The 11,331-nt window shown below is 47.2% G+C and overlaps 4 non-coding genes across 4 annotated transcripts; all 4 read right to left on the bottom strand.

The window, feature by feature from the left end:
- Positions 1-3,043: 3,043 nt before the first annotated feature.
- On the bottom strand, positions 3,044-3,116 carry TRNAK-CUU. Its single transcript has one exon. It is a non-coding gene; the product is annotated as a tRNA-Lys (tRNA).
- A 1,275-nt stretch (positions 3,117-4,391) lies between these two features.
- Positions 4,392-4,463, bottom strand: TRNAH-GUG. Its single transcript has one exon. It is a non-coding gene; the product is annotated as a tRNA-His (tRNA).
- An 869-nt stretch (positions 4,464-5,332) lies between these two features.
- Positions 5,333-5,404, bottom strand: TRNAG-UCC. The gene has a single exon. It is a non-coding gene; the product is annotated as a tRNA-Gly (tRNA).
- A 1,307-nt stretch (positions 5,405-6,711) lies between these two features.
- On the bottom strand, positions 6,712-6,783 carry TRNAE-CUC. Its single transcript has one exon. It is a non-coding gene; the product is annotated as a tRNA-Glu (tRNA).
- Positions 6,784-11,331: the final 4,548 nt, after the last annotated feature.

Below are 11,331 nucleotides of genomic sequence, written 5' to 3' on the forward strand. Positions count from 1 at the left end.
CCGCCTCAGCCTCACAAAGTGCTGGGATTACAGGCGTGAGCCACCGTGCCCGGCCATGACATAAGTTTAAAAGAAAAAATTTTTTTAAATCTTTTTTTGGTCAGGCATTGTGGCTCACACCTGTAATCCCAGGACTTTGGGAGGCCAAAGTGGGTGGATCACCTGAGGTCAGGAGTTTGAGACCAGCCTGGCCAATATGGTAAAACCCCATCTCTACTAAAAACACAAAAAAATTAGCCGGGGGTGGTGGTGTGCGCATGTGGTCCCAACTACTCGGGAGACTGAGGTGGGAGAATCACTTGAATCTGGGAGGCGAAGGTTGTAGGGAGCCAAGATTGTGCCACTGCACTCCAGCCTGGGCGACAGAGTGAGATTCAGTCTCCAAGAAAAAATGTTTTTTTACTTTCATAGGTATTGTCATAAAGCACCCTGTAGAACTTGTACCAACTTATCCTCTCATTCACAATGTATACTAACCTCCCCGCTGGGCGCGGTGGCTCACGCCTGTAATCCCAGCACTTTGGGAGGCCAAGGCGAGCAGATCACAAGGTCAGAAGATCGAGACCATCCTGGCTAATACAGTGAAACCCCGTTTCTACTAAAAATACAAAAATTAGCGGGGCGTGGTGGCGGGAGCCTGTAGTCCCAGCTACTCGGGAGGCTGAGGAAGGAGAATGGCGTGAACCCTGGAGGCGGAGCTTGCAGTGGGCCGAGATCGGCCACTACACTCCAGCCTGGGCAAAAGTGCGAGACTCTGTCTCAAAAAAAAAAAAAAAAAAAAAAACCTCTCCAACTTAAACTTTAGGAAAATTTACTATTAGTTTGGGCACAGTGGTTCAGGCCTGTAATCCCAACACTTTGGGAGGCTGAGGTGGGCATATCGCTTGAGTCCAGGAGTTTGGGACCACCCTAGGCAATACAGTGAGCCCTCATCTCTACAGAAAGTTAAAAAATCAGCCAAGCATGATGGCAAGCGCCTGTAAACCCAGCTACTTGGGAGGCTAAGGTGGGAGGATTGGCTGAGCCTGAGGGAGGTGGAGGTTGCAGTGAGCCAAGATCATGCTACTGCACTCCAGCTTGGGTGACAGAGAGAGATACTGTCTCTAAAAAAAAAAAAAAAGAAAGAATTCCTTGGATATTTCTCCTTGGTATTTTCCTTTTGAACTTTATAATCATATTGTCTAGTTTGAATAAAAAAGAAAAAAATTCTTTGGACAGTTTTATGAAAACCATGTTCAATTCAGACACTAAGTAAAGGAGAGGTGCTGTCTTTATGATGTTGAGTCTCCTATCCAAGAATGTGATATACCTCGGTTAATAGGGAAGGAGGCTGCCCTAATGCAGTGGTTCCCAAACTTGAACATTCCAAACCACCTAGAGAGCTTGTTAAGTCACAGATTGTTGGGGCCACCCTGGGGGTTTCTGATTCAATAGGTCTAAGGTGGCACTCAATAGTTTGCGTTTGTCTCAAGTTTCCAGGTGATACTGAAGATGCTTGTCCTGGGACCACACTTTGAGAATAACTGGTCATTTTGGAGATGGTTGGTGGACTATATGTGAGACTAAAGCATATTTACACTCTTAAAAAATAAAAAGTACTGGTAAATGATCCTTAGGGAAAGGAGGTGGAAGATCTGTACGAGGAGTTAAAAAGGAATGTTCAGGCCGGGAGCGGTGGCTCATGCCTGTAATTCTAGCACTTTAGGAAGCCAAGGCGGGCAGATCACCTGAGGTCAGGAGTTCGAAACCAGCCTGGCCAACATGGTGAAACCCCGTCTCTACTAAAAATACAAAAATTAGCTGGGCATGATGGGGGGCGCCTGTAATCCCAGCTACTCGGGAGGCTGAGGCGGGAGAATCGCTTGAACCCGGGAGGCAGAGGCTGCAGTGAGCCGAGATCGGGCCACTGCACTCCAGCCTGGGCGACAGAGCGAGACTGTCTCAAAAAAAAAAAGAATGTGTCTTGAATGGTGCCAATCTTGGCTTCCACCCACCTGGCAAACCAACTTAACCTACGCCAGCCAAAGCAACAGTTAAAGGTAATTTAGCAGGAACAAATGTAAGGCAAACAACTCTAGGCTTTCGGGAACGGAAAAAAGTTCTCCGGTGGATCAATAACTAATTAAAGCAGTGGGCCCAGCACTCTGGAGTGGCAGCCTATATTCATCAAATAAGACTGCAACTGTAAACTCCCTACTCGCTGCCCTACCCGTTCGTCTTTGCTCCTCCTTTCTTTGCTCTTACGCTTCTCTCCTCTGCCTCCTCAACTTCTTTTCTAGAGCCCTCTCCTCTTTTTCCTGACCTTCCTAAACTGGTTGTATTTTACAGCCCTTTGCGGCTGATGAAGGCTTCCAAACCTAAAAAGCAAACAGATGCTCCCTAACACCTAGCTGAGAATATTTTAACTCACTAAAAAGGCCTTTCAAAACCCCATTCAAAATTTCCCACCAACAAGAAGAAAACCAGTATTTCCCTCTGGAACCGTCCTAAGGCTGTTCTCCCTGGAGCAGTGTCGAGCGATTTCGGACTCTCCTCAGACTGCTCAGCTTGTCTGCCTTTGCCCAGTTGAGAAGCCCATCGTGGATTAGAAGCATGTGGTCACTACAGACACTAGAATCCCCAGATTCCTCTTTTTTTTTTTTTTCCTGAGACGGAGTGCAATGGCGTGATCTCGGCTCACCGCAACCTCCGCCTTCCAGGTTCAAGCAATTCTCCTGCCTCAGCCTCCCTAGTAGCTGGGATTACAGGCAGGCACCTCCATGCCCGGCTAATTTCGTATTTTTAGTAGAGAAGGGGTTTCTCCATGTTGAGGCTGGTCTCGAACCCCTGACCTCAGGTGATCCGCCCGCCTTGGCCTCCCAAAGTACTGGGATTACAGGCGTGAGCCACTGCGCCCGGCCCACATTCCTCTTTTCTTGATGAATTTGGGGGGAATGGAGGCGATTTCTGGAATCAGTGACCATAAAAGGGCAGTAGCCGCTGTGGCGATTTAGAAGTTCATGTTTCTATGGTAGCTCAGCGAGAGGGTTAAACAAAAACGCCGCGCCCAACGTGGGGCTCGAACCCACGACCCTGAGATTAAGAGTCTCATGCTCTACCGACTGAGCTAGCCGGGCACTGGTTGCTGTTGTGTTTCTATATGAAATCATTTTCCACTGATGGAGAGGTTGTATGATCTAATTGCATATTATTTCGTGTGAAAGAAGTTTCAGGACCTAGGACTGGTGGACACGGCAATAGCCTTTTCATAATAGCTTTTTGCCATGAAGGAATTTGGGGTTTAGAGAGCGATGGGGGCTGCAGAGAGCCAGGAAGGCTCGCGGAGGACTCGGGAATCCCGAGTCCTGCCTGAAACCTTAGTGTTTCCGCAGATTCCTTCCACTGAGGGAACCTCCTCACCGACTTCATAGGAGGGTGCGAAAGAGCCCGAGGAAACTCAGATGAGAGGCGCAAAAACCTCTCTGCAAAGCATTTTAGTTCTCCATCCTGGAAGAGGCACTGAGTTCCAGAGTCACAAGGGAAGGGTTCTCTCCTCTGCTCAAGTGAAGGCCAAAAGAACAACCGTGGTCCCAGCTCCGTGGGCCTCCATATCGCTCTAAGGCTTCCCGCCTGGGTTGCTTAGCGCCTTGGTGGGCGAGCCGCAGTGTGAGCCAACTGGAACTATTGTTGTGTGAGACAGGGTCCGGCTCTGTTGTCCAGGCTGGAGTGCAGTGGCGCGATCATAGTTCATTGCAGCCTCTACTTCCCGGGCTCAAGTGATGCACCCACCTCACCCTCCCTAAGTAGCTGGACCAAAAGCGCCCTCCACCATCTTAAAAATTCTTTTTCTGGCTGGGGGCGGTGGCTCACGCCTGTAATCCCAGCACTTTGGGAGGCCGAGGCGGGTGGATCACGAGGTCAGGGGTTCGAGACCAGCCTGACCAACATAGTGAAACCCCGTCTCTACTAAAAATACAAAAATTAGCTGGGCGTGGTGGCGGGCGCCTATAATCCCAGCTACTCAGGAGGCTGAGGCAGGAGAATTGCTTGAACCCGGGAGGCGGAGGTTGCAGTGAGCCGAGATCGCGCCACTGCACTCCACCCTGGGCAACAGAGCAAGACTCTGTCTCAAAAAAAAAAAAAAAAAAATTCTAAACGTGTAGGGAGGCGTCTCAAGCTGGTCGCGAACTCCTGGGCTCCAGGGATTCTCCCGCCTCCGAGATTTCCCAAAGCTGCTGGGATTACGTAATGGCGCGAGCCACCACGTCGGCCTGGAGCTATTGTTGTTCACCTAATTTGTGGACTGCACTTCCGCGGGGATGCTAAGCGAAGGCAGAATTACAAGCATGTGTCACTCTTTTGAAAGTGTTAATTTAAAAAAAAAAGTAACACCTAAGCAAGTTAGAACCACATGCCGTGACTCGGATTCGAACCGAGGTTGCTGCGGCCACAACGCAGAGTACTAACCACTATACGATCACGGCGAGCCACTAACTAGGCGCCAAACTACAGCTGGATTTAATGCCTCTTGAAATAAGAATGGCTGTTTCGTGCCACTTTTATTTGGCCACTCCGTGAGGTCCGCATCAATCAACTCCAAACTTTTTCACTCTGCAACCTTGAAGCTCCGATACCCGAATCAGTTTCTTAGACTCTAAATCCCTGGATACCAGCGGTAGCACCACCCGCTCCGCTGGGCGGCGGCGGGCCAAGGTCCTGACTAGAGGGCAGAAAGCGTCAGCTGCAACCCAGGACCACGCCGCCTCTCCGCCTCCATTTCCCTCTTCCCCCTCCAAAGAATCAAGCTGCTTCGCCCAGGATAAGAGGGGCAGCCTCGAAGGATTTTCCAAATTACATCTGCAGCCTGTACCACGGAATTGAGGTTTCTCTTCCCAGAACGGTGGAACCGGAAGAAAAACGGAGCTAGTGAGCTGGGGAGGGGATGAGAGCCCCGTCTTAATTTCTTGCTTCCGTCACAGGTACAAGAAGCGCTGTGTACTCTCTCTCTGGCATTGTGGGAGCTTGTGCTGACTTCCTCATCTTGACTCATAAATATATCAGAGCCACCTCTGCCGATTCAGAAAAACAAACCCAACCAGCCTCTATTTCAGACACTTCCCTAGACCCCTAGGAGAGTTATTGTTAACTCAGGCGACGCCAGCGGCCGAACCCATCAGACTGGCTTGGCTCGCACGTGCAGTTACCAAAATACAGATGTTTGCTGTGTGAGGGACAGACCATATTGGCGCAGACCTAGGACACAAAAGTGGTCAAAAGCTCTATTTCCTCTGTTCTCTGCTTTGGTCGGTTTCAAGGCCTACACAGTCTAAAAAGCTGGAAGAAAAACTAACGCTGCGTTGGCCGGGAATCGAACCCGGGTCAACTGCTTGGAAGGCAGCTATGCTCACCACTATACCACCAACGCACACCGAAAGAGAAGCTGCTTCCTCTACTTATGAGAAGTAAATAATCAGGTTTGTCTTCCCGTTTATTTCTAGGCTAAGCAATATTTAGACTGCAGGAAAAACCTACAAGAGGAAAATTAAAAGGAAGCTCTCTAGAATTTCTCCTATTGAAAATTCTGTAGTAGTAGCTTGTTTCACAGTTTTAAGAAAAGTCAATTCTAGTTTCCTGGGCATTTATTCCGCTCATGCGCAAGATTACATATGTACAAGACGATATATGACAGCATTTTTTTTTCCCCAAATAGCAAAGGGCTAGAAATAACCTAAGTGTCTATAGTAGGAAGCTGGCTAAACTAATTATGGAAAATCCATACAACGGAATGCTATGTGCCAGAAGAAAGAATGAGGAAGTTCTTCACGTCTAATCTGTAAGTACTTCCAAAATATACTGTTAAATGGAAAAGGCAAAGTGCAGAAACTGTGTATAGATTACTTCCATTTGTACAAGGGGGAGAGAATGTTTAAATATAATACGTATGTATATATGCATGTACTTGCATTTGCATAAAACATCTCTAACATAACGAAGAAACTTAACAGCCGTTACTTCATTAGAGAGAAAATAAATGGTAGAGGTGAAAGTCAGGTTTATCAGTTCTGCCCTTTTGTATATTTGAATCCTAAACCATACAAATATATTACCTTTTCGAAAATCCAGTAATTAAATTGAAAGAAAATATGTTACTGAAGGGTATTTATTTCCACTGCAAAGTGTTAGAAATATATTTTTAACCTTAAAAATAGGTGGTGTTGGCCGAGCACGGTAGCTCACGCCTATAATCCAGTCACTTTGGTAAGGCAGAGGCGGGTGGATCACCTGAGGTCAGGAGTTCGAGACCGGCCTGACCAATATGGTGAACCCTGTCTCTACTACAAATACATAATTAGCCGGGCGTGGTAGCCCAGGCCTGTAATCCCAGCTACTTGGGAGGCTGAGGCAGGAGAATCGCTCGAACCCGGGAGGCAGAGGTTGCAGTGAGCCGAGATCGCGCCACTGCACTCCAGCCTGGGGCAACGACAGCGAAACTCCGTCTCAACAACAACAAAAACAGCTGGTGATAAAATAGTATTATAGCATACTTCCACTTTGTTTCAAAACCTAGATATTAAGGGTGGTCTTCGAGTGATAGAATCGTGAGCGATTTCTTTATTAGTATTTTTCTACATTTTCTGTATTTCAGTTTTTAGTGGGATGGGGGAAATTGACTAGCAGATAACGTTTATTTAAAAGATTCTGAGAGAACGCAGGAAAAGAAGCTTCTTCTCCTTCCCTGACCGGGAATCGAACCCGGGCCGCGGCGGTGAGAGCGCCGAATCCTAACCACTAGACCACCAGGGAAGTCCCTAAGATTCCCCGGTTGCAACTATATGATTCTGGTTCGTCCCTGTAACTCCTAAACACTGAGGCCAAAGTGGCCAGATTGCTTGAGCTGACCAGTTCGAGATTAGCCTGGGCAAAGTGGCAAACCCGGGCTCTATCAAAAGCACAAAAAAATTAGCCGGGCATGGTGGCGCTTGTCTGTAGTCCCATCTACTCGAGAGGCCGGATCGCTTGAGCCCGGTAGGCAGAGGTTGCAGAGAGCCGTGATCGTGCCACTGCACTCCAGCTTGATGACAGGGCCAGAGCCTTCCTCAAAAAAAAAAAAAAAAAAAAAAAAATTATATGATTCTAACTAAAAGTTTATTTCCACTTATTCTTTTTCATATTAGTTTTCACTGCCTAGATTCTGAGATTCTTGCAAACTGGGCCTTCCCTATGTTGGGGCTTCTTCCCGGTACTTCTTTCCTGGAGTAGAAAACATTGTGAAAGAATTCTCCAGCCCGGCTCTCAGAGCCTAGGGAGCATCGCGTACACGTGATTACAGTCCCCAACACCAGAGACGAATGTCCGGAGAGAAGAGGGTGAGACAGAGAAGAGGGTGAGACAGAGAGGAAGCTCACCTCCTTGTAGTTGCAGTGATTTCCTGAATTGTGAACATTAGAAAAGCAGAGACCCAGCTACGTCTTTGCCAAAAACAACCAGGAACTTTTCCTTAAGGAACATAAAAGACGTCATGCGAGTAACACTAGGAGATCCTGGGCCCACTGTACCTTTTTTTCATGTCGTGTGAATTGTAGGCCAAACTGTTAAAACAAATATTACAAACAAGTGAAAATCACTCAGCCTAGAGGTATTTGGTGCTCAGCAGGATCTGAGCTCAACTCACTAGTGGGAGACTAAGAGAAGCTCAGGGCCTTGAACATTTAAAAATTACGAGGTCCCGGGCGCGGTGGCTCATGCCTGTAATCCCAGCACTTTGGGAGGCCGAGGCGGGTAGATCACGAGGTCAAGAGATCGAGATCATTCTGGCCAACATGGTGAAACCCCGTCTCTACTAAAAATACAAAAAGTAGCCGGGCGTGGTGGCGGGCGCCTGTAGTCCCAGCTACTCGGGAGGCTGAGGCAAGAGAATCATTTGAACCCGGGAGGCGGAGGTTGCAGTGAGCGGAGATTGCGCCGTTGCACTCCAGCCTGGGCATCAAGAGTGAAACTTTGTCTCAAAAAAAATTATGAGGAAGCCGGGCGCGGTGGCTCAGACGCCTGTAATCCCAGGATTTTGGGAGGCTGAGGCGGGTGGATCACCTGAGGTCAGAAGTTCGAGAGTAACCTGGCCAACATGGTGAAATCCTGTCTCTACTAAAAATACAAAATTAGCCAGGAGTGGTAGCGTCTGCTTGTGATCCCAGCTACTCGGGAGGCTAAGGTAGGAGAATCACTTTAACCCGGGAGGCGGAGGTTGCAGTGAGCCGAGATCGCCCCATTGCACCCCAGCCTGGGCGACAAGAGCAACACAAAATAAAAATTGCAAGGAAGGAAAAGAGGGAGTGAAGAGAAAGAAAACTGGGATGCATGCATTAATGTGTTGCAAGTTAACTTTATGAGCGAGAAAAGAAAGCAAATGCGGGCCGGATACGGTGGCTCAAGCTTGTAATCCCAGCACTTTGGGAGGCTGAGGCAGGTGGATTGCTTTGAGCTTAGGGGTTTGAAACCAGTCTGGACAACAGGGTGAAATCCTGTCTGTACCAAAAATTACAAAAAAAGAAAAAGAAAAGAAAGAAAGAAAATCTTAGTGAATTGTGTTTGCCATATTGTACTTTCAGCTTTTCTGTAAGCTTGAAGTTTTAAAAAATAAAACGTTGAGAAAAAAATGAAACAATCAAAAGCCTCTCCTTCTGGTCTTTTTTGGTCAGGTGACCCCAAGTGATGAATTCTGTGCCCATGAGTTCAAGCAGAAATTTTTAAAAGCAACCCCACTCCCCAAACACACTCTTACATCAGAAAATACTTTTGATAATGAATTTAAAAATTGAAAGATTGAATCATCAATGGTGTGTGTATATCAGCAGGGCCTGACAGAAAAAAAAAAAAATGGATGGTGAGATACAGAGTTTGGGGGGATTACCGTAGTTGTTGTTTTGAGACAGGGTCCCACTTTGTTGCCCAGGCTGTAGTGCAGTGCTGAGCTCCTACCTCAGCCTCCTGAGTAGCTGAGACTACAGGTTCCGGCCACCACACTCAGCTAATTTTGTGTCTGTGGTAGTGGAGATACTAGGCCTCACCATATTGCCCAGGTTGGTCTCAAACTCCTGGGCTCAAGCCATCCTCCCACCTCGGCCTCCCAAAGTGCTGGGATTACAGGCCACGAAGCCTGGTCTTGTTTTGCTTACAAAGTATCAATGTTAAAACGTTGTTTAAGAAACGTTGTTTAAATCTTCCACTCATCCAGTCTCCACTTTTCTATGGGTTTAAATGCCATAAAATAAGAAGACAAGTAACTAAATGCTAGACATTTATTTTCACAAAGACAACAAGAATCCTGTTGTCATGTCACCAAGGAGCCTAACAGAGCCCACTTCCTTTTACCCCAGCTGTTTTCACTGGACCAAGGCTGAAAATCAAAAAGCACCTAACCTTCAGAACATCTCGGGATCTTACCCAGGGTGGGGACAAGGCAGCAGAATTTATTTTTCTATGTTGCAGAGGAAATCAGCCTCCTGTTTTGGTCAACAGTACTTTTTCATCAATTATTCTGCCACCTGCTGGTAATTTTTTGTTAAGAAAGGACTGAGGAAGGACAGTATGAGCTATGGGAGCTAGCCACTTGTCTCAACATCAAAGCACCAGAAGGAATCTGGTCAAAGCACCAAAACAGGATTAAGCCTCCTCTTCTTGCCAGTAATGCATACCTAAAGATGGATGAGGAAGGAGTGTGGCTCATTCGCTTCACTCTGAGTTCTATTTTCCTTTTTTTTGAGACAGAGTCTTGCTCTGTCGCCCAGGCTGGAGTGCAGTGGCATGATCTCAGCTCACTGCAACCTCCACCCCTGGGTTAAAGCGATTCTCCTGCCTCAGCCTCCCGAGTAGCTGGGACTACAGATGCCCATCACCACGCCCAGCTAATTTTTGTATTTTTAGTAGAGACAGGATTTCACCATATTGGCCAGGCTGGTCTTGAACTCCTGACCTCAGGTGATCTGCCAGCCTCAGCCTCCCAAAGTGCTGGGATTACAGGCGTGAGCCACTGCACCTGGCCTATTTTCCTTTTTAAAAACATTTACAGATCATGTGTCAGACTAGGTATTGAAAATCTAAAAATACACCTAGGCTGGGTGTAGTGGCTCATGCCTGTAATCCCAGCTACTTGGGAGGCTGAGGCACAAGAATCGCTTGAACCCCAGAGGTGGAGGATAGGGTGAGCTGAGATCGGGCCACTGCACTCTAGCCTGGTGATAGTGCAAGACTCTGTCTCCGAACAACAACAAAACACATAAAGAGCTGAAAATCTAGTGTAAAACCAAATAAACAAGTGAATAAAAGAGAATGGATCAGGGAGGATTGAGTAGATGTGATCTTCCCTAGTCCTCCTCCCTGGACATTATATATAAAACAACCCTAAGAAGACTGAAATGTGGAGAGAAGAAGGTAGACCAGCAAGGAGCCCCAGAAGCAAAGGCAGGACACAATGCTGATTTCTGTGGACTTTCTTTTTGCCTCATATACCCCATACTTGGAGCTGAAGAAACCAGCAACCTGGAAATCCCAATAGGAGCAGCCTAAAAAATCCCTAACAAAAGCCTATTCTCTCTAGCCAAAGGATCAGGAATGAGGCAGTCTAGCAAAACAGAAAACTTTTAGACAATAATTGCTCTATTCCAGCCAAATGCCACAGAAACAAACTGTGGCTTGTCCTCTCCTATTCCGGCAAAGACTGAATGGGGTGCCTAGACTTCCACCACCAGCAAGTCTATTAGGAATCATCCTCCCTTTCCTGTTGGGGTGGTAGCAAAAGAAACTTAATAGAGAGTCAGGACTTTCACCCAAACTCAGTGAGTGGTAATGAGGCTACCCCCTAAGGAAAGAATCAGTGAACTGAAAGAACAGTAGAAATTACTCAATCTGAGTCAGGCACAATGGCTCACGCCTATAATCCCAGCACTTTGGGACACCGAAGCAGGCAGATCACTTGAGGCCAGGAGTTCAAGACCAGGCTAGCCAACATGGGGAAACCCTATCTCTACTAAAAATGCAAAAACAATTAGGCGGGCGTGGTGGCACACACCTATAATCCCAGCTACTTGGGAGGCTGAACCTGGGAGACAGAGGTTGTAGAGAGCAAAGATCATGCCAGTGCACTCCAGCCTGTGCAACACAGTGAGACCCTGTTTCAAAAAAAAAAAAAACTCAATCTGAAAAACAAAATAGACTGGGGGAAAAATGAGCGGAGAGCCTCAGGGACCTGTGAGATTATAACAAAAGATTTAGGCCGGGCACGGTAGCTCACGCCTGTAATCCTAGCACTTTGGGAGGCCAAGGCGGGTAGATCACGAGGTCAAGGGATCAAGACAA

Source organism: Nomascus leucogenys, chromosome 12 (assembly GCF_006542625.1).
Source record: "Nomascus leucogenys isolate Asia chromosome 12, Asia_NLE_v1, whole genome shotgun sequence".
NCBI lineage: Eukaryota > Metazoa > Chordata > Mammalia > Primates > Hylobatidae > Nomascus > Nomascus leucogenys.